The sequence below is a fragment of the Schistocerca serialis genome, chromosome 6 (assembly GCF_023864345.2).
Source record: "Schistocerca serialis cubense isolate TAMUIC-IGC-003099 chromosome 6, iqSchSeri2.2, whole genome shotgun sequence".
In the NCBI taxonomy this organism is placed as follows: domain Eukaryota; kingdom Metazoa; phylum Arthropoda; class Insecta; order Orthoptera; family Acrididae; genus Schistocerca; species Schistocerca serialis.
The window spans coordinates 363,679,661-363,706,229 of NC_064643.1; positions in this window are offsets into that span (position 1 = coordinate 363,679,661).

Genomic DNA, 26,569 nt, shown 5'->3' on the forward strand with positions numbered 1-26,569 from the left:
ACAGTCGCCTTAAACGCATATCGCACCGTGAATAATAGAACCAGCATTCGTTCGAAATTTGACACACGAATTCACTGCATTACAAGGCCCACACAGGTATTGAAAAGCTGATTCACCGTCACGTATCAACCTGTTATCAGTAAATCAGTGACCACTCATTGCGACGATTTTTTTCCTAGCTCATTAAGATAATTCTGACTTCTCTTCTTGCAACTAACCAAGCATTTTACCCTTAAACCTTTCATTTTAATGAAAAAGGAATTATAGAAGAGCTGCAGTTTCATATAATTACGTTGTCCTATCTTGCCAGGTTTTATTCTTCAATGTGTTATAAATACTACCAGATATAAATTTATCGTTTCGGCATCATATTCCTTGCAAAAGTTTCTTAAACGATGGACTGCTCGCTTTGTACCGTATTGTGATTGAAGTACATTCTAAGACAAAAATATAAATAAAATAAAAGCAACACAATAAAAACTGCGCACTACGAAGGAATTATCTGAATGAAACGGAATTCGGTGTTTATGATGTACATGCACAGACCAACAAATTACTACGATTTCAGAAAAATTGCATGATTTTTATAAGAGAAAGAGTTTCACAAAATGAACAAGTAAATAACGCGCTGGTCCACGTCGACCCTTATGTTAGTAATTATTCCGTTTGGTTTTGATCGACAGAGTTCTGTATGTCTTCCTGAGTGATATCGTGCCAAATTCTGTCCAACGGGCGTGTTGTATCGTCAAAATTTCGAACTGTTTGGAGGGCACTTCCCATAATGCTCAGAATGTCCTCAGATGGGGAGAGATCCATTGACATTGCTGGCCAAGGAGGAAGTGTCCTGCTATGACAAGAAACGACAGCCCAGACCGCCACTCCTGGTTGTCGGGTCGTATGGCGGACGACGCCCATGACGTCTCCAGACACGTCTTCGCAGATCATCGGGTTTAATTCGACGCAGGACGCATCACAGAAGGCAATACTTCACCGAACGACATTCCAGGCCAACTGTTTATAAAACTGCTCAGTTTCGGATGCTCTTTCTCTTGAATACGTCATCCAGTTTTCCGGTAATTGTTGTCACTTTATGTCTGTAGATGTACACCACATTTGTCGATTTTTGTCCATTTTAGATTATTCCTTCGTGGTGCGTATACACTACTGGCCATTAAAATTGCTACACCAAGAAGAAATGCAGACGATAAACGGGTATTCATTGGACAAATATATTATACTAGAACTGACATGTATATACATTTTTAAGCAATTACGGTGCATAGATCCTGAGAAATCAGTACCCAGAACAACCACCTCTGGCCGTAATAACGGCCTTGATACGCCTCGGCATTGAATCAAATAGAGCTTGGATGGCGTGTACAGGTACAGATGCCCATGCAACTTCAATAGGATACCACAGTTCATCAAGAGTAGTGACTGGCGTATTGTGACGAGGCAGTTACTCGGCCACCATTAACTAGACGTTTTCAATTGGAGAATTTACTGGCCAGGGCAGCAGTCGAACATTTTCTGTATCCAGAAAGGCCCGTACAGGACCTGCAGCATGCGGTCGTGCATTATCCTGCTGAAATGTAGGTTTCGCAGGGATCGAATGAAGAGTAGAGCTACGGGTCGTAACACATCTGAAATGTAACGTCCACTGTTCAAAGTGCCGTCAATGCGAACAAGAGGTGACCGAGACGTGTAACCAATGGCGCCTCATACCATCACGCCGGGTGATAAGCCAGTATGGCGATGACGAATACACGCTTCCAATGTGCGTTCATCGCGATGTCGCCGAACACGGCTGCGACCATCATGATGCTGTAAACGGAACCTGGATTCATCCGAAAAAATGACGTTTTGCCATTCGTGCACCCAGGTTCGTCGTTGAGTAGACCATCGCAGGCGCTCCTGTCAGTGATGCAGCGTCAAGGGTAACAGCAGCCATGGTTTCCGAGCTGATAGTCCATGCTGGTGCAAACGTCGTCGAGCTGTTCGTGCACATGGTTGTTGTCTTGCTAACGTCCCCATCTGTTGACTCAGCGATCGAACGTGGCGGCACGATCCGTTACAGCCATGCGGATAAGATGCCTGTCACATCGACTGCTAGTGATATGAGGCCGTTGGGATCCAGCACGGCGTTCTGTATTACCCTCCTGAAACCACCGATTCCATATTCTGCTAACAGTCATTGGATCTCGACCAACGCGAGCAGCAAAGTCTCGATGCGATAAACCGCAATCGCGACAGGCTAAAATCCGACCTTTTTCAAAGTCTGATACATGATGGTAAGCAATTCTCCTCCTTACACGAGGCATCACAACATCGTTTCACCAGGCAACGCCGTTTGACTGCTGTTTGTGTATGAGAAATCGGTTGGAAACTTTCCTCATGTCAGCACGTTGTAGGTGTCGCCACAGGCGCCAACCTTGTGTGAATGCTCTGAAAAGCTTATCATTTGCATATCACAGCATCTTCTTCCTGTCGGTTAAATTTCGCATCTGTATCACCTCATCTTCGTGGTGTAGCTATTTTAATGCCCAGTAGTGTATATGTATATAGGGAGATCGAGATAGAGAGAGAGAGAGAGAGAGAGAGAGATAGAGAGACGGCGTATAGTAAAATTTTAACTTCTTTCCTATTTGTGTGCATGTGAGATGGAACTGCATCCCGTTACGGCGGTACGGCGGATGATTCATTTTACTCCTGGCCACGTAACATTATGAAGGCAGCATGCAGCTAAAGTGAAGCCTTTGATGAAGTCGAAGTGGCACTGTCGTTTCAGTCCATCTGCTATTTTCATTAAATGGTAATTTGCTGTCGTTAGTTGGGATATCAGTAATCGTTTTTCTTTTTATTGACTTAATGAACATTTCACCGTTTGTTACTGATTTCCTTCTTCGCATGTAGTTACGTCCGACTGTACTTTTTTTTTTGCGTCGAACTCATAGGAGTTCATTGCCAGATTCTATGCACCTGCTTTTCAATGAGGACTTTTATTTTGCTACGTTCATTGATTTCATGCTTGTGATTTCATAAAAAGGCGTCGGCCCAAAATAGTTATTTGACTATTAAGTGAAATCCGAACTGATCGCAATCGTATGTTTGTGAGGGAATTTTATCGAATTTTTTGTGTTTCTCTGATGACATGTGTGCGACCACATGTTGGACCATTTTGTCTTTTACTATCCTAACCTGGCTCAGATTACATTTGTTTGTATTAGCACTTAAACGTTACGTGTTTACACTATTCCAATACGAAAAAGTAACCCAGCTTACTGTACGTACAGAACAGAACTGATGCATTACAACAGCTGTGCTCAAGTAATAAATGGATGTTTCCTCAAGTTTTCTTTCGAATTGTTGCCTAGTAATCCAACTACGTCAGACCTAATTCAATTCCTCAAGCAGAAATGGATGAGTTAAACATCTGAACTGTAGTCATAGTAGAACGGAAACAGTAGGTTTCTGGACGTGGGTTCCAATTCAAAATACAGAGTCCGCCATAAAAATGTATACACCATTTGTCAGGCTCTGTCGAGATATCAATATTGTCGTTCGATTTGAGTTATGAGTGTGTTGTAGTATGGTATTTGGCTCAACAGAAGTTATTACCATGTTGGTATTGAGAAAACAAGGTGACTGGAGCACGCTTGACATTCGAGCAACGCAAATATATTGCGAAGTGGTTTTTCAAGTTTGATAATACCGTTGAAGTGCAACAATTAACAATTAACAGTTAAACGCATCATTGACAAGTTTAAATTGCATTGAACGATTTGTGATATTCACAAACGAAGATCAGGAAGACAGCGTACAGCTACAATTCCTGCTTCGTCAGCTCTCGTGTTGGAAATGTTTGTTAATTTTCCACAGAATTCTACTACGCGATGTGCACGGGAAGTGGGGGTTAGCAGTACAAGTGGACGAAGAATTCTGAAAGCTGCAAAGTGCAAAGCTTACATTCCAAGATTACTGCATGCGATTAATGATGACGATCCTGATCGCCGAATGCAATTTTGCGAATGGAATCAGCAAACGGTAATCGACGACGAACGATTTGTGACGATGGTAGTGTGGAGTGACGAGTCACAGTTTAAACTTAATGGAACCGTGAACCGGCATAACAGTGTGTACTGGGAATGTTTATTTGGATAAAGCGGTCAATCTACCAGGGGTTCATGTGTGGTGTGAACTATCATCTAGGGGCCTAGTAGGACCCTTTTTCATTGATGCTACTGCCACTGGAGAAGTGTACCTGAAAATGTTATGCACATCAATTTATCCAGGTATACGTGCGCTTTATGGAGCTGACGAACAGGTCTTCTACCACAGGACGGGGCGCCACCACACTACCACCTAGCCGTACGAGCTTTCCAGGATAACAATTTTCCGGGGGATTGGACTGGACGAAGAGGGCCCATTGAGTTCGCTCGACGGTCGCCAGCTCTGAAAACTATGAACTTTTATTTGTGGAGAACTGTAAAAGATCATTTCTATCGACGTAAGCCACGCACGCTGGAGGAACTTCGCCGGGAGATTTCAGCGACATGTGCAGCGATCTCCACTGTAACACTGACTGACTTATTTGCGGCGACCGCTCGTCGTTCTATTATGTGTATAGCCGCCAACGGTGAACATTTCCAACTTTTAAAGTAACCATGTGCTGAACTTAAGGTTGTACAACATGTGTGATCAATTATTAAATGTTAAATAAACATATAAGTAATACTTTTCGTTCCTTTTTCTGGCGGACTCTGTATTATGAACTCACTCTCCTCTACAAGTACCAGAAGTATGCAAAGGGAATTTTCGAACACCCTTTATAGCTGAATTGACATCGTAAGTCTGATTAAGTTGCCCATTACATTACGCAGTTTTTGGTACGCGCCCAACATTGCACTAATCGCATGGGTGTGTATGTGAAATGGTGTACTTGTTGGCTTGATAAGAGTAGTGTTAATATTCCGCACTCTCGCCCGTCGATAAATCATGTGCGACCTTAGCCACATACCTCTAGAGATCAAATATAAAAGCTCTTGAAGGCATTACAGCGCTGTGAGCTTGAATATCGCGGAAAATTGGCACTTTTGTACTTTGCTGCTTTAGTACGAAATAAATGTGGATCTCAGCAAAATTAAAGTTTCTTCATTGCAGCTCCCCTCACTAAACCTAAAGAATATAACTGAAATGATAATTAAATGGACGTATCCTCTGTGCTCTCGGAGGCTGAAATGGATAGAGCGTCTGCCATGTAAGCAGGAGATCCCGAGTTCGAGTCCCGGTCGGGGCACAGATTTTCAACATGTCCCCAATGATGTATATCAACGCCAGTTTGCCGCTAGGGTGTCCATTTAATTATCATTTCATTTCTAGCAAAGCTGCATGGTCATGCCGCCCGGGGTGGCCGAGCGGTTCTAGGCGCTGTAGTCTGGACCCGCGAGACCGCTACGGTCGCAGATCCGAATCGTGCCTCGGGCACCTTAGGTTAGTTAGGTTTAAGTAGTTCTAAGTTCTAGGGGACTGACAACCTCAAATGTTAAGTCCCATAGCGCTCAGAGCCATTTTTTTTTCGCATGGTCATCAACGGTAACTGTTCTTTCGGGAACAGATACTACCGTCATACATAATATAACTGAATTCCAGAATTTATATTGTTGCCCTTATTACTGAAAATGTTATGCTGATTAAGAAAACAAAGTATGAATTCTAAGAAAGGCAATCTATGGCAGTTTGAAGAAAGTGTTACAAGTTCCCATGCTGTACGTATCGCCCCATGGTAGTCGCCATTCTACCATTATCCATTGCGTTCCTAGTTAACTGCAATAAAAAATTTCAGAAGGGGCTACACTGATCCACACATATAATAGATTTTCGCTGAAATAATGAAAGTCCAGTTCGAAGCCATGGCACCGTAACGAGCAGTAGTACAAGCAGCACAACTGACAATGAGCAGAGATTCACTATCTTTAAACAGACGAACCAGGCGGTAAACTGACAAAGTTTACTACAGTCATGGATTTGCAAATGACTACCATTTCAATGTAGGCACACACAGTAAGAGGTATTACATCATATCCGTTATGCATATAATTAAATATTGAGCAGCGGGTTCCTCATTCAGAAACAACGAAGTTGTTTTATTGTGACTATATTGTGTTACTCCTCGTGTGAGAACGTAGCCGTGTGACGTACTTTGAGTCAGGAAAATGTTTTCGGTATAATAAGTATTCATACGGAGAATAGAAAGATGTCTGTGGGACCACGGACTGTCAGCATTGCGACGTTTGCTGCGGTTTCCCGTGATTCGAAAGCAGGGAGAGTGCACCGGCACTGGTGCGCCCCTTGACAACGCTGACCACAGGAGTCGTCTGCTTAGGTTAGTCCCAGTCTTGGGCAGAGCGTCGCAATGGACACATCAGTTCATGTACGTACAGAGAAAGTTGTGAAACTACATTCGGCGTCGTCGTACGTCACCAATTCCTTGGAGGTTGGGGGTGGGGGGGGGGTGGGGGGGGGGTGGGAAGGGGGTGCGATGCGATTACCTCTGGTTTGCACAGCCAATAATTTGGGCATCAGTCACAGCATTTAGAACCCCGTGGTCTAGGGGCGCTGGCACGGTAGCTCAGCGTGTTCAGTCAGAGGGTTAGCTGCCCTCTGTAATAAAAAAACTGAGTTAATCGATCAACAACGAACTTAAACGGATGTCTTACGACGTCCGCCCCGAGCAGATACAACGAACAAAAGCGAACAAAATGAGATTTAAAAAAAAAAAAAAAAAAAAAAAAAGGGGGTGGAGTCTTTGATTCATAATCAAAAGTCTTCGGTCCCGGGTTCGATCCCCGCCACTGTCTAAATTTTGATAAATAATCAGCATTGGCGGCCGAAGACTTCCGGCGTAAGAAGTCAGCCTCATTCTGCCAACGGCCTTGTCAAAGAGGGCGGAGGAGCGGATATACGTTCAGGGCACTCTCTTGTCCTCGGGGTTGGAAATTGCCCCTAAAGGCGGAAGAAGCAGCAATGATCAACGACATGAGGATGCAGAAGGCTACTGCCACCTACTCCGTATCAGAAACCTCAGTAGTCATTAGAAATCGTGAGAGAGAAGAATGGTGCGTTCTGCGGAACTCACCGTCTTCGAACATGGTAAGGTGATTGGGTGTCACTTGTGTCGTACGTCTGTGCGCGAGATTTACACACTCCGAAACATCGCTAAGTCCACTGTTTCCGATGTGATAGTGAAGTGGAAACGTGAAGAGACACGTACAGCACACTGACAGAGAACGCCGACAGTTGGAGAGGCAGACATCTATCCAGACCATCACACAGGAATTCCAAACTGCATCAGGATCCATTGCAAGTAGTATGACAGTTAGGCGGGAGGTGAGAAAACTTGGACTTTTCGGTCGAGCGGCTGCTCCTAAATCACACATCACCCCGGTAAATGCCAAACGACGCCTCGCTTTGGGTAAGAAGCGTAAACGTGTGACGATTGAACAGTGGAGAAACGTTGCGTGGAGTGACGAATCACTGTACACAATGTTGCGATTCCATGGCACGGTGTCGGTATGGGGAATACACGGTGAACGTCATCTACCGGCGTGTGTAGTGCCAACAGTAAATTTCGGAGGCGGTGGTGTTATGGTGTAGTCGTGTTTTTCATGGAGGGGGCTTGCACCCTTTGTTGTTTTACGTAGCACTATCACAGCACAGGCCTACAATGATGTTTTAATGATGTTTTAAGCACCTTGTTGCTTTTCACTGTTGAACAACAATTCGGGGATTGCGATTCTACTTTTCAACACGATCGAGCACCTGTTCATAATGCACGGCCTGTGGCGGAGTGGTCACAAGACAGTAACATCACTGTAATGGACTGGCCTGCACAGAATCCTCACCTGAAACCTATAGAACACCTTTGAGTTGTTTTGGAACTCCGACTTCGTGCCAGACCCCACCGACCTACATCGATACCCCTCCTCAGTGCAGCACTCCGTGAAGAATGGGCTGCAATTCCCCAAGAAACCTTCCAGCACCTGATTGAACGTATGCCTGCGAGAGTGTAAGCGGTCATCAAGGCTAAGGCTGGGCCAAAACCATATTGAATTCCAGCATTACCGACGGAGGGCGCCACGAATTTGTAAGTCATTTTCAGCCAGGTGTCCGAATACTTTTGATCATATAGTGTATCTGCTGGTTACTGCGGTTACTAATCTACAAGCATTTCACGTTTGCATTGGCGTATCTCACGATTACATAAACTTGTGACGTTGCAATGTTAATCTCTTAAATATGTTACCGAGACCAATGGTTCCCAACGGGTAGTCCGCCAGAGGGGTCCGCAAGATGCTATTAGAATAAAAAATAAATTAAATATTTTTCGTATGATAACAGTTTCTTGTTTTGGCCACTTCCTGCATGAGCAGAGCTTTTCGAACGCTAACTTCTGCGTCTAGCATCTTCCTAGAGCCAACTGACATTAACACATTCTAGTGCAAAACTAGAATTAGAGGCAAATAGTTCTGCTGCATGCCGTTAGACGGCGTGCGCTGCCTCTTTGCAGCTTATAACTGACAGTCACTTTACACAGAAACTCGCATTTCAGACGACAATCGGCCATTGTTAATTTATTGCCAGTGCTTTTACAGACCGTGTTGTTTACATATTCAGTATTCTGCATTAAAATAGTAGTGTTTGTAAAGTGTTGTTTTTCGCGGCAGCTACAGTTCGCGTAGTTAAAAATGGACCGTTGGTTAAAAAGTGGTTCGTTAAAACCAGAAAGGCCCTACAGATGAAGAGGAAGATAATGCATACGATGTTCAAGCAAGTAAGTCAGTGACTCTCGAACCGAAATTGTCAGTGTCCATTGAACCTAAATCGTCGGCGTCCCTTGAACCTAAACCTTGCAGGATCAGTGTTAAGCTTACTGCAAAAATTAGAAAACGTAGCTCTGATTGCTTGGAAATCGGTTTTACGTTCACTGGACCTGAGCAACAGCCTAAACTTCAATTTGCAAATTCTTATTCATACGGAAGTAAAATGGCTTTCTCGAGGTAGGATCTTGTCAAGATTTTTTGAACTTACAGACGACGTTCGTGTCTTCCTTATTGACACAGAGTACGCGGATTTTCTCACCAACTTCTCTTGGTTTTGCTCAGTTGCGTACTTAGCTGATGTGTTTCAACACTTGAATGTGTTAAAATTGAGTTTACAAGGAAAAAATGTAGACATGTTCAAAGTTGAGGATAAGATTAGTGTTGTGGTCAAAAAGTGTCAGATCTGGGCGTCAAGGTCAGAAAACGGGTCACTAACTAACTTTTCTACTTTAAAACAATTGTTGGAGTCATCAGAGGAGAGTTTGGTTGAGCAGATCAAGATCAATGTAGCCGAGCATCTACGCAGCCTAGCCACTACTTTTAGAGAGTATCTCCCTGAACCTGACCCTGACGACAGATGGATTCGAAATCCCTTCAGCTGTGAAGAAATAGACAGAATCCAAGGCCTCACTGAAGAAGAGCAAGATCAATTTGTGGATCTGTCCAGCTGTGGTACGATGATAAACACTTTCATCGGTGATAAAATTACAGACTTCTGGGTATTAGCACGCAAGGAATACAAGAAACTTGGAGATAAGGCAATGAAAGCGATTCTTTCATTTGCAACCGCATATCGATGTGAGCAAGCATTTGTTTCAGGTTTGGAATCTAATATTACAGAAATAATGGACTCAAAGGTCAGATTAAACTCATCTCATTAGGAACTGAAAATTAAAACTAATTGTATACTGATGGAGTACTCTGTTGTAACTGTATTTTTTCAAATAAATAATACCTCATATGAAATTAGGGTGTTCTTATTTTTCACACTTGTCTACTCAGTGCAATCCCAAGTGGAGTACACTTGAAAGACCAATACACTCAGTTTTAATATTTTCCTGTCATTTTCAGTTCATACTCAATTTTTATTTTTTTAAGGAGTTTGTTGTACTAAACAATCATATTTGAACACAACGATTTTGAACAGTAATCAAAACTTTAACAATAACAATGATGGCTACATTGAGAAAGTTTTTAGCTCAAATATTTTCAATAATGAATATGTCATTGTTTTTCCTAAGTACCAAAAATAGAAATTGTGTAAAAAGACTCTTAATTTGGCTTTTTTAGGTACCTGATACTGTGATATGACAAGGTACCAATCATGCTCGATAAGGGGATCCTCGAGAAAATTTTGTTGGGAACCCCTGACCTAGACGAATGTGTTCCTTAAATTTCATTACTCTACACGAATTAATTTTTGGTGACAACATTTTTCCCATTGAGTATTTTTCCCAGTTATGAAAATCTGTCCCTCCTTGTGCCAAGTGCCTCTGTCGTTGCTCTGATTAGTGCAGAGCTCATACTGTTCCATTCGTTGTTGATGTTATTCACTTTTGCTTTTAAACTTATGTACTCTTCAAGCTTCCTCTGGTAAAGTAAACACATGGTCTCTTCTTGTAGTAACTGAAGGTTAAATGTTATATCAACATCATTTGCCATTTGTTTAGAAGCTGTCTTCCATCTTCTAAGTACTTTCATTTATGTGACTAGAAAGAAATGATCCAAGGATACATCTTGAACACTGAATACTCTTATGTCTTGCACTAGAGGCCAAGTCTTATTGATATCATGTTGCCAATAATATTGTGGCAAATCTCTAACTGACCAGATGTATTTTTGGAACTTTTTATTCCTGCAGAAAGTGTTTGTTATCCGTAACTCATTATTTAATTAGAATGCCTTCAGTTAATATCCGTTATTATTGTGCCGTGCACGCATGACTTCCTTCAACGCCTACCATTGATAGTACCTGCCCTGTGCTAGTGCCTTCTTGGCCCGTTGCTAGGAGACGAGGGTGCGTAACTAACGGCGGATGCACATATAAAGGCATGTTCGGTTAGCATTGTGGAAATTATTTGCTCGCAGCAATGGACCATTGGAGGTACGGGCTTACCGAGGACATGTGAACACTCTATTGGGCGGAAGACAGGTGGATGGCAGCGGCCTGACCTTTAGTGTGTTATGGCACCATCATGCCTGTTGGAGTTAAACTGTCAGCTACTTGACAGCTGAAGGAAGTGATCCTGCTCAGGGGACCAGTGCTTGCCTATATTGTGGTCCATATGGTGATGCATTTTGAAATAGTCAGTAATTTTCTTGAAAAACCTACGTGTGAGCATCTGTAACCTAGTTCGTTTCGCGTCTACCTGGTATATGTGTCACTGACCAGCTGTCATGAGCGAAAGGGGCTCATTTGTGTTTTGATACTATGCTGTGTTTGGCCGATTTTCTGGAGAATTAATCGCAGTTTACGGTGCATATTTATTTGAAAAAAAATGGTTCAAATGGCTCTGAGCACTATGGGACTTAACTCCTGAGCTCATCAGTCCCCTAGAACTTAGAACTACTTAAACCTAACTAAGCTAAGGACGTCACACACATCCATGCCCGAGGCAGGAATGGAACCTGCGACTGTAGCGGTCGCGCGGTACTAGACTGCAGTGCCTAGAACCGCTCGGCCACCCCAGCCGTCGGCACGGTGTGTAGCAGAGGGTACTATGCACCAATCCTTCAATAAGAGGAGCGGCCAAAAACAACACATGGTTCGGATTCCAAGTGAAACTGTAGGTCAGCTTCAAATGGTTCAAATGGCTCTAAGCACTATGGGACTTACCCTCTGAGGTCATCAGTCCCGTAGACTAAGAACTACTTAAACCTAACTAACCTAAGGACATCACACACATCCATACCCGAGGCAGGATTCGAACCTGCGACCGTAGCAGCAGCGCGGTTCTGGACTGAAGAGCCTAGAACCGCTCGGCCACAGCGGCCGGCTGTAGGTCAGCTATCGTAGGCTGAATAACTGTGATACGTTAAGGATACGCAAGTCGCCCTAGCAGCGTCCAATAGAAAGGCTTGTAGCAGGCCACTGAGCCACACGAAATTATTAACTACTTATATAAATAAGTCTGTACAGAACCTTCGGAGTGCAAGTAATACTCGCACTTGTCCGGTTTTCTTGTGTACGTCTGTATTGCAGCCCCAGGCTCTTAAGGGTTGTGAACACTCCGCGTTACTTCATTTGGGTACGGTCCTCCGAAAAGGAACGCACAAGATGGGGAGGCTGATGCCACACAGCTTCTAAACCGCGAACGAGCAACCCGGAAAGCCTTGCCGTTAACCTGTAAGAGGATTCGCCTGGGAACAAGACGTCCCGATCCCGAGTGTGGCAGCTCGAGGGTATTGGCGGCATTAGCTTTCAGGCGCTGTCGGCGAATGGGAATGGGTAGAGTGCTGGCGAGGAGGCGGTCACGCGCGGGGCATCCACTTCTGGCAGGCCGGCCGTGGTAAATAATTCAGGCGGCGCGGCGCCGGCCGGGGCGGACCGGGCCGGAATGCCGATGGGTCAAGGCAGTGAGCGGCCGACCAGCGGCGGGATCAATTGACAAATCGCGAATACTGCGGGCCGGGCCTCGGCTACGCACTGCGGCGGCAGCTGGGTCCGGAGCACGGCGCGCGGCGGGTCCGCACTGCGGCCGGCCGAGAGCCCCAGCCGCCTCTCTGGTCCCATCCGGACTTCATCCCGCCGTCCTCTTACTACCGGTAGGCTGTCGTACTGGCTGCCGAAAAGCTTAAGAGACAAACGGCACTTTGCGATCAGACAGCTGGTAGCGGGAATGGGCTACCAGACATAAGAGCCTGAGGGTTTACACTGTGGTGACAAAATTCATGGGATACCTTGAAATGTCGAGTCGGGCCTTCTTTTGTCCAGCGTAGTGCAGCAGCTCGACGTGGTATGGAATCTACAAGACATCTCTAGCCCCGTGCAGAAATAACGAGACATGCTATCTTTACAGCCGTCCTTGTGTTTTAAAGTGCTGCCAGTGCAGGATTTTCTGCAAGAACTGATCTCACAATTACGTGCCATAAATGTCCGGTGGGATTCATGTCGGGCGATCTGCGTAGCCACGTCATTCGCCTAAACTGTCCAGAGTATTTTCAAACCAATCGCGAAAAGTTGTGCACCAGTCATAGGCGCCTTGTCACCCATAAAAATCCATCGTTGTTTGCGAATATGTTGTTGTTGTTGATGTGGACTTAAGTCCTGAGACTGGTTTGAAGCACCTCTCCATGCTACCCTATCCTGTGCAAGCTTCTTCATATCCCAGTACCTACTGCAGCCTATGTCCTACCAACCGATCACTTCTTCTAGTCAAGTTGTGCCACAAACTCCTCCCCAATTCTGTTCAATACCTCCTCATTAGTTATGTGATCTACCCATCTAGTCTTCAGCATTCTTCTGTAGCACCACATTTCAAAAGCTTCTATTCTCTTCTTGTACAAACTATTTATCGTCCATGTTTCACTTCCATACATGGCTACACTCCGTACAAATACTTTCAGAAACGACTTCCTGACACTTAAATCAATACTAGATGTTAACAAATTTCTCTTCTTCAGAAACGCTTTCCTTGCCATTACCAGTCTACATTCTATATCCTCTCTACTTCGACCATCATCAGTTATTTTGCTCCCCAAATAGCAAAACTCCTTTACTACTTTAAGTGTTTCATTTCCTAATCCATTTCCCTCAGCATCATCCGCCTTAATTCGACTACATTATCCTCGTTTTGCTTTTGTTGATGTCCATCTTATACCCTCCTTTCAAGACACTTTCCATTCCGTTCAACTGCTCTTCCAAATCCTTTGCTGTCTCTGACAGAATTACAATGTCATCGGCGAACCTCAAAGTTTTTATTTCTTCTCCATGGATTTTAATGCCTACTCCGAAGTATTCTTTTGTTTCCTTTACTGCTTGCTCAATATACATATTGAATAACATCGGGGAGAGGCTACAACCCTGTCTCACTCCCTTCCCCCACCACGGCTTCCCTTTCATGTCCCTCGACTCTTATAACTGCCATCTCTTTTCTGTACAAATTGTAAATAGCCTTTCACTCCCTGTATTTTACCCCTGCCAACTTCAGAATTAGAAAGAGAGTATTCCAGTCAACATTCTCAAAAGCTTTCTCTAAGTCTATAAATACTAGAAACGTAGGTTTGCCTTTCCTTAATCTTTCTTCTAAGATAAGTCGTAGAGTCAGGATTGCCTCACGTGTTCCAATATTTCTACAGAATCCAAACTGATCTTCCCCGAGGTCGGCTTCTGCCAGTTTTTCAATTCGTCTGTAAAGAATTCGCGTTCGGTAATTTTCACATCTGTCAACACCTGCTTTCTTTGAGATTGGAGTTATTATACTCTTCTTGAAGTCTGAAGGTTTTTCGCCTGTCCCAAACATTTTGCTCACCAGATGGTAGAGTTTTGTCAGGACTGGCTCTCCCAAGGCTGTCAGTAGTTCTAATGGAATGTTGTCTACCCCCGGGGCCTTGTTTCGCCTCAGGTCTTTCAGTGCTCTGTCAAACTCTTCACGCAGTATCATAGCTCCCATTTCATCATCATCTACATCCTCTTCCATTTCCATAATATTGTCCTCATGAACATCGCCCCTGTATAGACCCTCTATTTACTCCTTCCACCTTTCTGCTTTCCCTTCTTATCTTAGAACTGGGTTTCCATCTGAGCTCTTGATATTCATGTAAGTGGTTCTCTTTTCTCCAAAGGTCTCTTTAATTTTCCTGTAGGTAGTGTCTATCTTACCTCTCGTGAGATAAGCCTCTACATCCTTACATTTGTCCTCTGCATAGCCATTTTGCACTTCCTGTCGATCTCATTTTTGAGACGTTTGTATTCCTTTTTGCCTGCTTCATTTTTTGCATTTTTGTATTTTCTCCTTTCATCAAAGTCCATTAATGACTGCAAATGGTCTCCATGTTTGTGAAATTGCTGCCAGTGCAGAATTTGTGAAAGTTCTGGGAAAGCGGTCTGCGTGGCGTCACGCGAGGGATGGTGCGTTGCCTTCCGAAACTGGGTTACAACCGCCAGAAGACCCTTTAATTCCCGGAAATGTTCGGACTTGTTTCTGAAGTGCTCTTGTGTCTCAGAGAATCTGAGTGGAGTGGGGACCGAATTGTCCTATCCCGCGGCCTTGACTTGGCCCTGGCGCTCAGTGGGCCCCCTGGATGGGCTGAAGCTAACACGGGAATGGCCGTCCATGCACGATGTTATAAAGGCTAGCCCTTAATAGGGTGCAATCCTCACTGGTCCGCACTGTCCCACCGTGAATGATCAAAAGCGGTGGATGAGACATGGTCGGTCATGATCCACCAGTACGTGAGGAGGCCCCCCGGGGAACGTAACTCACCGTCTCTATGATGCCAAATTCCACAACATAAGACCCAGGCCATAATCACATTAAATCACAACATCATCGCAATAGCACAACATCTCTGGGCTATGGAACAGTGAGGTTTGTCATTGTGTCAAGGAAGGACGTAAAACTCCCGCCAGGCGAAAGCAAAGGGTGCATGGTGCAGGGGGAGCTGCGAAACAAGGACACAACATCTGTCCCTCTTGGGTTCTGGGTCAAGCGGCGGTGTAGGGCGGATGCGACGCGTTGCTGGCTTTGGCCACGACGTGCTGTGCCTGCCCGGAGCTGCTGCTTCCCAGAACGCAGGGACACGACACCAACTGTGTCTCTGCTGCCGGTGGCCTCGTTTGCCGTCGTGGGATCTTGCCTCGCCCGCCTCTTGTTCTTCCGAGGCGTGTTTCGCCAAGCCCAGGAGGTAGTAACAAAGCCTGGGTCAGGTTAGATGGGTCCAGACCCCGGACGACTCGGTCACCGACCCATCACCTCAGTAAGTTTGGGATCTTGGCTGCTAGGTGGAAGCTCGGGCTAATAGGGGCGAAGGGCGAGAGGTGCATCCGCCTCTCCGGAGTGTGGGGCATACTTGCCGATGTGGGGCGAGTGTAATCTGCGGTGACCAGGAACTGAAAGGGACCAGTACGCTGGAAACGGCACGTTGAACCCAGTAGTTCTACATCTACATCTACCTTTATACTCCGAAAGCCACCCAACGGTGTGTGGCGGAGGGCACTTTACGTGCCACTGTCATTACCTCCCTTTCCTGTTCCAGTCGCGTATGGTTCGCGGGAAGAACGACTGTCTGAAAGCCTCCGTGCGCGCTCTAATCTCTCTAATTGTACATTCGTGATCTTCTCGGGAGGTATAAGTAGGGGGAAGCAATATATTCGATACCTCATCCAGAAACGCACCCTCTCGAAACCTGGCGAGCAAGCTACACCGCGATGCAGAGCGCCTCTCTTGCAGAGTCTGCCCCTTGAGTTTGCTAAACATCTCCATAACGCTATAACGCTTACCAAACAACCCTGTGGTGAAACGCGCCGCTCTTCTTTGGATCTACTCTATCTCCTCTGTCAATCCGACCTGGTACGGATCCCACACTGATGAGCAATACTCAAGTATAGGTCGAACGAGTGTTTTGTAAGCCACCTCCTTTGTTGATGGACTACATTTTCTAAGGACTCTCCCAATGAATCTCAACCTGGTACCCGCCTTACCCACAATTAATTTTATATGATCATTCCACTTCAAATCGTTCCGCACGGATACTCCCAGATATTTTACAGAAGTAACCGCTACCAGTGTTTGTTCCGCTATCATATAATCATACAATAAAGGATCCTTCTTTCTATGTATTCGCAATACATTACATTTGTCTCTGTTAAGGGACAGTTGCCACTCCCTGCACCAAGTGCCTATCCGCTGCAGATCTTCCTGCATTTCGCTACAATTTTCTAATGCTGCAACTTCTCTGTATACTACAGCAATCCGCGAAAAGCCACATGGAACTTCCGACACTATCTACTAGGTGATTTATATATATTGTGAAAAGCAATGGTCCCATAACACTCCCCTGTGACACGCCAGAGGTTACTTTAACGTCTGTAGACGTCTCTCCATTGATAACAACATGCTGTGTTCTGTTTGCTAAAAACTCTTCAATCCAGCCACACAGCTGGTCTGATATTCCGTAGGCTCTTACTTTGTTTATCAGGCGACAGTGCGGAACTGGATCGAACGCATTCCGGAAGTCAAGAAAAATAGCATCTACCTGGGAGCCTGCATCTAATATTTTCTGGGTCTCATGAACAAATAAAGCAAGTTGGGTCTCACACGATCGCTGTTTCCGCTAGTTCTGAGGGGTCCTTGGTCTAGGGACGAGAACGGTGGACGAGCTGCATTTCTAGTCCCCGCCCTCGCCATTCCAGAAAAGCCAGTCCGGGGTAAGAGACGTGGCTCCCAATCTTTTCGCTTGTCTAAAATAATGTTAACTTCTGAAGAGACAAGTGACTCTAGTGCGCCCAAAAGGGCTTCTTTGCTAGCCGATCCCTCGCCACAAGATGGCCTGGGTCAGGCGACAGAAGAAAACATTATGGATAGACATTTGAGGTTGAGTCAGTTCATCAAAATATTAAAAATGGAAAGATTAGTCAAGCTGCTGTACAGACAATTAAAAATTAGCTAGCGGCTTAGGAAATGCCAACGCTAAGCTCGAGGGCAGATTGGAGGGGCAAGAAAAAGAAAATGAGAGACTAAGATGGTTCAAATGGCTCTGAGCACTATGGGACTCAACTGCTGTGGTCATAAGTCCCCTAGAACTTAGAACTACTTAAACCTAACTAACCTAAGGACAGCACACAACACCCAGCCATCACGAGGCAGAGAAAATCCCTGACCCCGCCGGGAATCGAACCCGGGAACCCGGGCGTGGGAAGCGAGAACGCTACCGCACGACCACGAGATGCGGGCAGAGACTAAGAAAACAGCCAGTGAAAACATGGGCTGGCGTGGCTGCGCAAGCAGCAACAAAGGGACACTATAGCTAAAGTATCCAAACGACCAGACACGGCGGTCTTTCTAAGATCATTACCCGGCAAAGACATCAAAAATGTTCAAGAGGTATTTTCCATCACTGTAAACCCAGTTAGAGTAAAAATTAAAATTAACTGAGTTAAGGCTACAGAAAGTGTAGTCATAGTTGATTTTGCCTCAGAGGATGACAAAAATAAACACTTAGCAAACCGGAAGCTACGCAAGTCAGTTAGGTGTGAGCCACCCAGTAAAAGAAATCCACTCGTAATTTTGTATGATGTCCCCACATCATTAACAGATAAAGACTTATGCGAAATCCTGTATCGGCAAAACCTAGACGACATCGACGTGGAGACTCTCATGAAAGAATTCAGGTTAAGATTCAGGAGCAAGGGACTGGAATGTAGTTAATCACGTTGCTAAAGTTTCAGGGGCTCTGTGGAGGAAATTAACAGCTATGGGCAGAGTATACGTAGAGTTTCATGCGATAAATGGGAAAGACTACCTCGTGGTACCTCGTTGCCACAACTGTGGGGACATATACCACATACACAAATTCTGCAGTAGGAAGCCGGCTTGTTCCAAATGCGGATCTGAAGACCACCTCAGAAAGACTGCACTAAACCAGGCGTCTGTATACCATGTACACGCAGTGGCAAAAGGACCTACTGAGCAACCGGAAGAAACTGTCCTACGTATAAATTGCTGGAACAGCGCCTTATATCTAGAATAGATTATGGCTGATGCTGTCTCTGAAATCAAGACAACTAAGAAAAGAAAGTCCCCAAGCAAGAGCAGGAGGGATACTGAAATGGCGTGTAAACTCAAAAAGCTTTTAAAATCTCAACAGGAGACAAAAGAAAGATAAATAGTTATGGTAGACAAATGTAAGCGTACTGAGGCTGTGGTAGAATCAAGGGAAGAAAGAGTTTCCAGGATAGATATATGTATTCAGACTGAGGCTGCGAATCAAGCCCCCCCCCCCCCCCCCCCACGTGTCTCTTCGTCACTGGACCCAGAGGCAGAAAGTTACGTCGGACGACTAGTACCAATGGGCTCATTAACAATAGCTGCAGGGGGCCAAGTGTCTTGACAGCAGCCCGCGTGCTACCACAACAAACAGCATCAGCCTTGTGCAATATGGACTTTCCAAACCAGCACTACAAGACAGCACAGTCACAAGCACTGTGCAGTTGCAGGTAGCTCTAAGAGCTACGGGAGTTAATCCGAGAAGGATATACCCCAACTTGGAGTTCGCTATGCAGCTGTCGCATTTGGAGCAACCGGCTTCCTCACAACGGCGCTCATACACGTCGTACGCTTGGGGCATAAATATGGAAGAAAAGTCACATTCTCGACAATGGAGACTGTGGACAGAGTACAACTAAAGTCAATGAATCTCCCCACTGAGTTCGGAGCCCTGCGTGACCTGCTTAGAAAGGCCTTTGTGAGATATGGAGAAAGTTTTAATATGGAGGAAATTTATGTACAAGTCTGTCCTTGCAAATGAAAGAACTGCGTCAGACTGGAATAAGACCTGGCCTGATTGCAACTTCCACACTTACTTCCCATAATGACAACTAATACAAGATTGGATAGGTCAACATCCACAACTTTCCCACTCACTTTTCACACTCTCACAACTTTCACTATCACTCTTCACAATGACAACTGAAATAATGATTGGACAGATCAACACCCATAACAGTCGGCTAAACATGCAGGAACTACAGAAGGCTGTGGAGAAGTGGAGACTGGGTGTAATCTGCCTGCAGGAGCCATATTCTCAAGCTGGGCAAATTTCTTTCATGTCCACCACCTGGCCGGTAATCTGCAGTGGAGAAGAGTTCAAGGCAGTCTTAATTTCATCAAATAAGGCCCTGCGGGCCACCACAATAATGCAGTTATCAAATAGTCATTGCGACGTCGTGGAGTTACAATCCCCCGTAGGAACAGTATACATCATAAACATGTACTTACAATATAGATGAAATTTCGAGGATTTCTTGGACCGCCTCACACGGCGTTGCGAGGGCGAAAGGTAATTATTACGGCCGATACGAATGTCAAGTCCCCCCTGTGGTACAGCGGCATCAGGGACGCGAACGGCGAGAAGGCTGAAGAGTTAATTGTGGCCACTCAGCTTGAAGTGGCAAACAAGCCAGGAAATTTCCACACCTACACAGGAAGAGGCGGACCAGGGAATAGCATAGATGTCAACCCGGCAACACCCAGTGCCATCAGCCAAATAAAAAACTGGCAAGTCTTAGATTATGTCACTACAAGTGCTGATAATCTGATAGTTTTCAGTGTTAGTGACGGGGAGTGCAGCTGGGACCTGGTGTGGGGAACCCAATACAATTTTAACAAAACTGATTGGGAATGCCTAGCTCGAGAGTGTGACTTTCCTCCGTTGCCTGAGGGTGACTTAGACGTTGACAGGTACTCCGAAGAACTGGTTAGGTCAGTTGTTAGAGCGGAAAAAGCTGCTGTGTCAACCAGGAGAAGGGCCTTTGCGGCCTCTCCATCGACACGGACAGCCGACCTAGAACGTATGCGCCATTCTGTAAGACGGGCGAGGAAGTACTACCAGCGAAGTGCCGTCTGGCGAGAAAAACAGCATTGGTTGCAGCAATACAGAGAAGCGGGAGAAAACTTTCAAAAAGAATTGAAGGAATTCAGGGTGAACAGCTAGTAGAGGTACGTACTCAATCAGCTAACCACTGACCCTTGTGGAGTCGCCTACAGGGTGGTCAGAGAGAAGATAAGATCTCCTGCCGTCCTCTCAACAATCAGAGATGGTGATCGAATGACAGAGTCCTGGCAGGAGACTGCTGAAGTTCTCCTGCGCACTCTGTTGATGAGGAAAACGGGGAAAATGAACTCCAACAGCACTTCCGTAGGGAATATCAGGAAGAGTACACCAATGACACCAGGGTGTACCCCTTCTCAGAGGAGGAAGATGCTGCACACATAAAAACACTCAAAAGCGGAAAGGCACCAGGACCAGACGGAATAGTAGCGGAGGCTGAGCAGTTCCTCGCCCCCTCAGCTGATAGCACCTCTCACGGGATTATTCAATGAATGCCTCAGGATTGGAAAATTCCCAGAGATTTGGAAAAGGGCGAACGTGGTCATTATAAAGAAGGGAAAAGACAAAGACCCTACGGAACCCATTTCCTACAGGCCAATATGTCTCCTGGACATCTTGGGGAAATTATTAGAGAAGCTATTGGCGGAGAGACTGATAGCGCACAGGATACTGCGCGGGATGAGCGACAGGCAGTTCGGCTTCTGGCCGGGGCGATCGACGTCTGACGCAACTGCTCTGGCGGCTGAGGTCTGCAGCTCAGCCCCACAAAAGTATGTGGTAGGCATCATGGTGGACATCAGTGGCGCCTTTCACAACCTGTGGTGGCCCTTGCTCTTCTCCCGCTTGCATGAGGAGTACCCAAGGCCCCTCTATGGCTATCTGAGGAGCTATTGCATGGACAGGGAGGTCTGGTTATCATCGCCTAGCGGGAAGATATGTGAAACTATCACGAAGGGGTGCCCCCCAGGGATGTGTTCTGGGGCCACTCTTTTGGGATGTAAACATAGAACCACTATCGGAGAGATTGCAACTTTGCGAGGACGTGCTAGACGTGATAGCCTATACGCTGACGACTTCCTCCAGTTGGCTGGCGGCCGTAGCCGTGAAGACCTTGGGCCAAAAGTGGAACGACCAATAACGTCACTTGTTGAGTGGTGCCACGAAGCAAAAGTGAAGCTTGCACCACATAAATCTACATACCTATTCTTGAAAGGGAGTCTAATCAGAAACCCAACAGTTAGAATAGAAGGAACTCCTTCAGCGCTGCGAGACAAGATAGCTAGGCGTGATAATTGACGAGAAATGGGACTACACCTCACATATAGACACCATAACACAACGAGCTCTCAAAGTCCTAAATAATAGGATAAACATAGGTCACAAAAGATTCCATTTACCACCCAATTTAATCAATCTTTATCATAGCAACATTCTCATGTCTGGGCACACAGGTTCAAGATGGTGATGCCTGCCATGACTGTGAGAAGGGTGCAGCGGAACATGTTATTGCGTTCCGTTGGAGCATACAGAATGACTCCCGGGGGGCCTTTACTGGTAATATTGGTGCTATGACCATTAGACATAAAGATAAGGGAGCAGGCAGCGTGGTACTGGATAGAAAGAACTAGGAAAATCATGGGGTACAGGTAGGGGATAAATTTGCTGTTAGAAGAAGGGGGCAAGAGTTATGGCAACAATTATGGGAAAGCGAGGAAACGGGGAGAAGGGTATTCCAGTTGCTGCCCAACGTCAAGGAGAGGTTGGAGATGAGCAATTTTGAGCCTAGCAGCGGCCTGCTGAACTTTTTTCTTTTATGACTGCCGGTTATATGATGATGTTGTACATGAATTAAGAATTCAATTAGCGAATAGTGACACATATACACTAATACGACCTGCTGACACCTTTAATGTCCTCAACAGTTTGGCAAACAGGATATCACAAAAGATAACGAGGGATTTTATTAGAAACCAAAATGGATAACAACACAGGAACCGACGAAGACTGAGGTGCACCTGCCCAATGCCGCCGGGTGCGGAACTGGCCGTCCGCTCTTACGACCGGGATCCGCAGCACTACAGGACGAGGCAGGCAGGTGTATCAAATTCCCCAAAAGAGACATCTGCACTTCCAATCAGGTAGTGGTTACTAGTAGCTGTAGGTAGAACTTAGAACACTAGCACCACTAAAACGGGTAGGGACTGCAACGGTTTTTAAGTAATTCGGCCAGCCCAGAGCCAGTGGCATGCTCACTGGGATTATCCCGGTAAGCAGGCCACTAAAATAAGTTTATAGATCATCTTGCACAATTGTAACGCTGCAGAGTAGATTAGCATTAGAGTAGATTAATCGATTAGATTAACTTTGCTCATAGCTTTGTCCCAGTCAGTTAAGTACAAGCTACTCTTGATTTTTGTACCATAAAAAAGCACTCCATCGTCAGGGCACGAGTAGTCTACCAGGACCATCCGACCGCCGTGTCATCCTCGGTCGTAAGATGGTATTCTTAACCGAAGCCGCTACTATTCGACCGAGTAGCTCCTCAATTGGCATCACGAGGCTGAGTGCACCCCGAAATATGGCAACAGCGCATGGCATCCTGGAGGGTCACCCATCCAAGTGCCGACCACGCCCGACAGCGCTTAACTTCGGTGATCTCACCGGAACCGGTGTATCCACTGCGGCAAGGCCGTACCACCCACTAATTGATTAGGTGGTGGGTTATTCTGTATCATCATAACTGAATTGTATTGTACTGTAGCATATTATTGCATTTGCATTGTATTTTTGTATCATCATTATTGCAGTGTATTAATAAAGATTTTTTTAAAAAAATTCTCAAAGTAGTAAAAAACTCAGAGTCCCCAGTCCATTCCTTGTAAACACAGCCCAGACCATTATGTAGCCACCAGCTTGCGCAACGCCTTGGTGACAACTTGCGTCCGTGGCTTCGTGGGGTCTGCTCCATACTCGAACCTTACCATCAGCTATTACGTATCGGGACTCATCTCCAAAGGCCACGGTTTTCCAGTCGTGAAGGGTCCAACCGATATGGTCACGTGCCCAAGAGAGGTGCTGCAGGCGATGCTGTGCTGATACATCCTTCGTAGGTCCAAAATCGATTTCTGCGGTTTTTTCAGCTAGTGTTGCTTGTCTGTTAGCACTGAAATTCTAAGCAATAGCCGCTGCTCTCGGTCGATATGTGAAGACCGTCGCCTGTGAGCTCCAGCAAATCAGGTTAAAAGGAAATCGTGCAAGGGTTATGCCCCAAGATTTGACATGATTCATTATTTGCCAAGTGATTCGGATTTAGTAAACAATTTGTATTAAAAAAAAAAAAACAAGAATAGTAAGTCACTATTAAAAAATCTTATAGAAATCAGCATTCTTAAAACAGTGACTGGAAAGCATTAAATTCAAAGGAGAACAGTGGGTTAACCAATTTAACAATTACAGTAAAATATTTTAACAAATTTGATATCTTAAATGTCCCAGGCTAACACAACGGTTTTAAATTAGAGACTTAAGCTGTAACGCGGTCATTTAAGGGACGCGAAGTCTGTAAACATTTAGGTGCACGCGAACCAGTGAAAAGAAAATACTTAAGTTGCAGTCGCCGTGGTGTAGAGCAACTACGCAGAAGGTAACGGCTGCGGAGAAGCCCATTTGCCGGTCAGTAATACCGTGCCCCCGGCCCACCCACTCTCGTCAGGCCGGGCCGGCTGCACACATATGGGGTTCGTCAAAAAGATGTATACACACTTTGAACTGTCATAGACACTTCATTTCCCGTTCTACAAGGTTAAATATCTGTGAGAAAGTAATGTTATGTTTCTTCAACATGTGGCAGCAGTGGCAAGGAAGTAACTGCAACGTGGCTGACGTGCGTTTGAGCTTTGAAGCGCGGAAGCAGATAATTAAGTGGTACTGCAAGTTTGAGAATGTAGCTGCGGTTCGAAGACAGTAGAGAAGTGAGTATGGTACAGAACCACCTTCAAAGTTAACAATTACACGTGTACGGGACAAATTCGAAGTTCATAGAACAGTGTGTGATGTGCATAAAGGTCGATCAGGGCGACCTCGTACAGCTACAAGTGATGATTCCACAACTGCGGTCTTGGAACTGGCAAGGCAAGCGGCACGTGAGAGTAATGTAAGCGCTAGTAGTGTGCTACGCATTCTGAAGAAAGGCAAGTTTCGTGTGTACATTCCAAGGGTGGTGCAAAAGCTCAGTGACGACGATCCAGATCAAAGGTTAGAATTTTGTGAATGGGTTCAGGAGATGGTGAAAAGTGAACCGGGATTTATGGGTAGCATAATTTGGTCGAATGAAGGCCAATTCAAACTCAATGGAATTGTCAATAGGCACAATTGTGTGTACTGGGCTGAAGATAATCCTCCCATTACGGTTGAAAAGGCTGTGAATATGCCTGGTGTAAATGTGTGGTGTGGTTTGTCTTCAAGGGGACTCATTCGGCCTTTCCGCTTTGAAGGTACTGTTGCTGGAGAAACGTACCTAATAATGCTTGCTGACTCCATATTCCCTGTCAGTCGTGCATTATACGGTAATGATGAGTTTTATTTCCAACAAGATGGCGCCCCGCCACACTATCGTAGGGACGTACGAGCTTACTTGGATCACAATGTGCCAGGACAGTGGATAGGACGCAGGGGACCAATCGAGTTTCCTGCACGCTCTCCAGACCTCACAACGCTGGATTTTTTCTTATGGGACACCGTAAAAGATAAGGAGTACAAGCCACGTAACCTGGACACACTTTGGAATGAGATTCAGGCGGTGTGCGCAGAAATCTCATTGGACACTTTGGTACGATGTACGGAATCAGTGGTTACTCGTACTCAGAAATGTATTGATGCTGAAGGCCACCAGTTTGAACATTAATCACATTTGCAAAGTACATTTATTTTTCCAGTTGGACTTTAAGCTTTCCATTTCCAGAAATTTAACGTTGTAGAACGGGAAATAAATTTTCTACGACGCTTCAAAGTGTGTATACATTTTTTTCACGCACCCTGTAGACTGCAGAAACAGCAGTCGACCCATCAGGTAACGGCAGGGCGCTAGTAAGATAAGCGTCACGTGACAAGATGACTAGAAACACCAGCATGTCAATTAATACGATAACACACTTTCAGGTAATAGCTGCCTGAACAAGCAGTCCAGAATAATGTACAACAACAGTCGGTAAACAGCGATTAACAGACTACACTAAGAATTTCAAGAACTGTACGATTTAACCACTGCCGAGACCCAAGGAAAATTATATTGGTGTAGCCAAGCAACGAAATTAGTTTAAGTAGATTTTAAACAACAGTTTTGAACTTCACTTCCGGCTTGAAATCCTAGATGTATTAATAATATACTACTACAAGACGGCCCGCAGACCCAATCATGCTCCAAGAACCAGGTTATGAATCTCACCTTATAACACCCAAGGGTCCCAACACCGATACTTTCACAGCTCTCCGGTAGCTCACAGCGCATATTAACATATCTGACCAGATCAGAAATTCAAACATCAGCGCCTTTGACTGGTAATCAACACGTAATGCCTATAGGGTTCGAATCTCGCCATTGCCTAAATTTTGAATAAAAATCAGCAGCAAAGGCCGCCGCATAATTCTGGCATAAGAAGTCACCGTCGTTCAGCTAACAGCCTTGTCAAAGAGGGAAAAGGGATATACTGAGGTTCAGGGTACTCACTTGTCCTTGGGTTGGGAAAAATCTGCTAAAAGGCGGAAGGATCAACAATAATCAACGGCATGAGGATGCAGAAGGCAGTAGAGCCCACTGCATTAAAGACACGTTATGTGTATCCACAGAATATGGCCTGTAATGGGAAATGTGTCACGATGATCTCTCCTATGGAAAAAGGTTCCGGACTAGTAAGGGTAATGTTCTACGCCTCGGAGGGTTGGACGTCTTGAGTTTGAACGTGGTATGAATGTTACAGAAACTGAAAAGGGAGTAATGAGGCTCAATCTAGATACAGAGGGGTGAGTGAAGTGAAATGGAAAGAGGACAAGGATTTCCAGTCAGATGAGTGTACGGTAATACCAACAGCAGCAGAAAATCATATAACGACAGTAAGATTCGTTAGGAATAGGAAAGTAGGGCA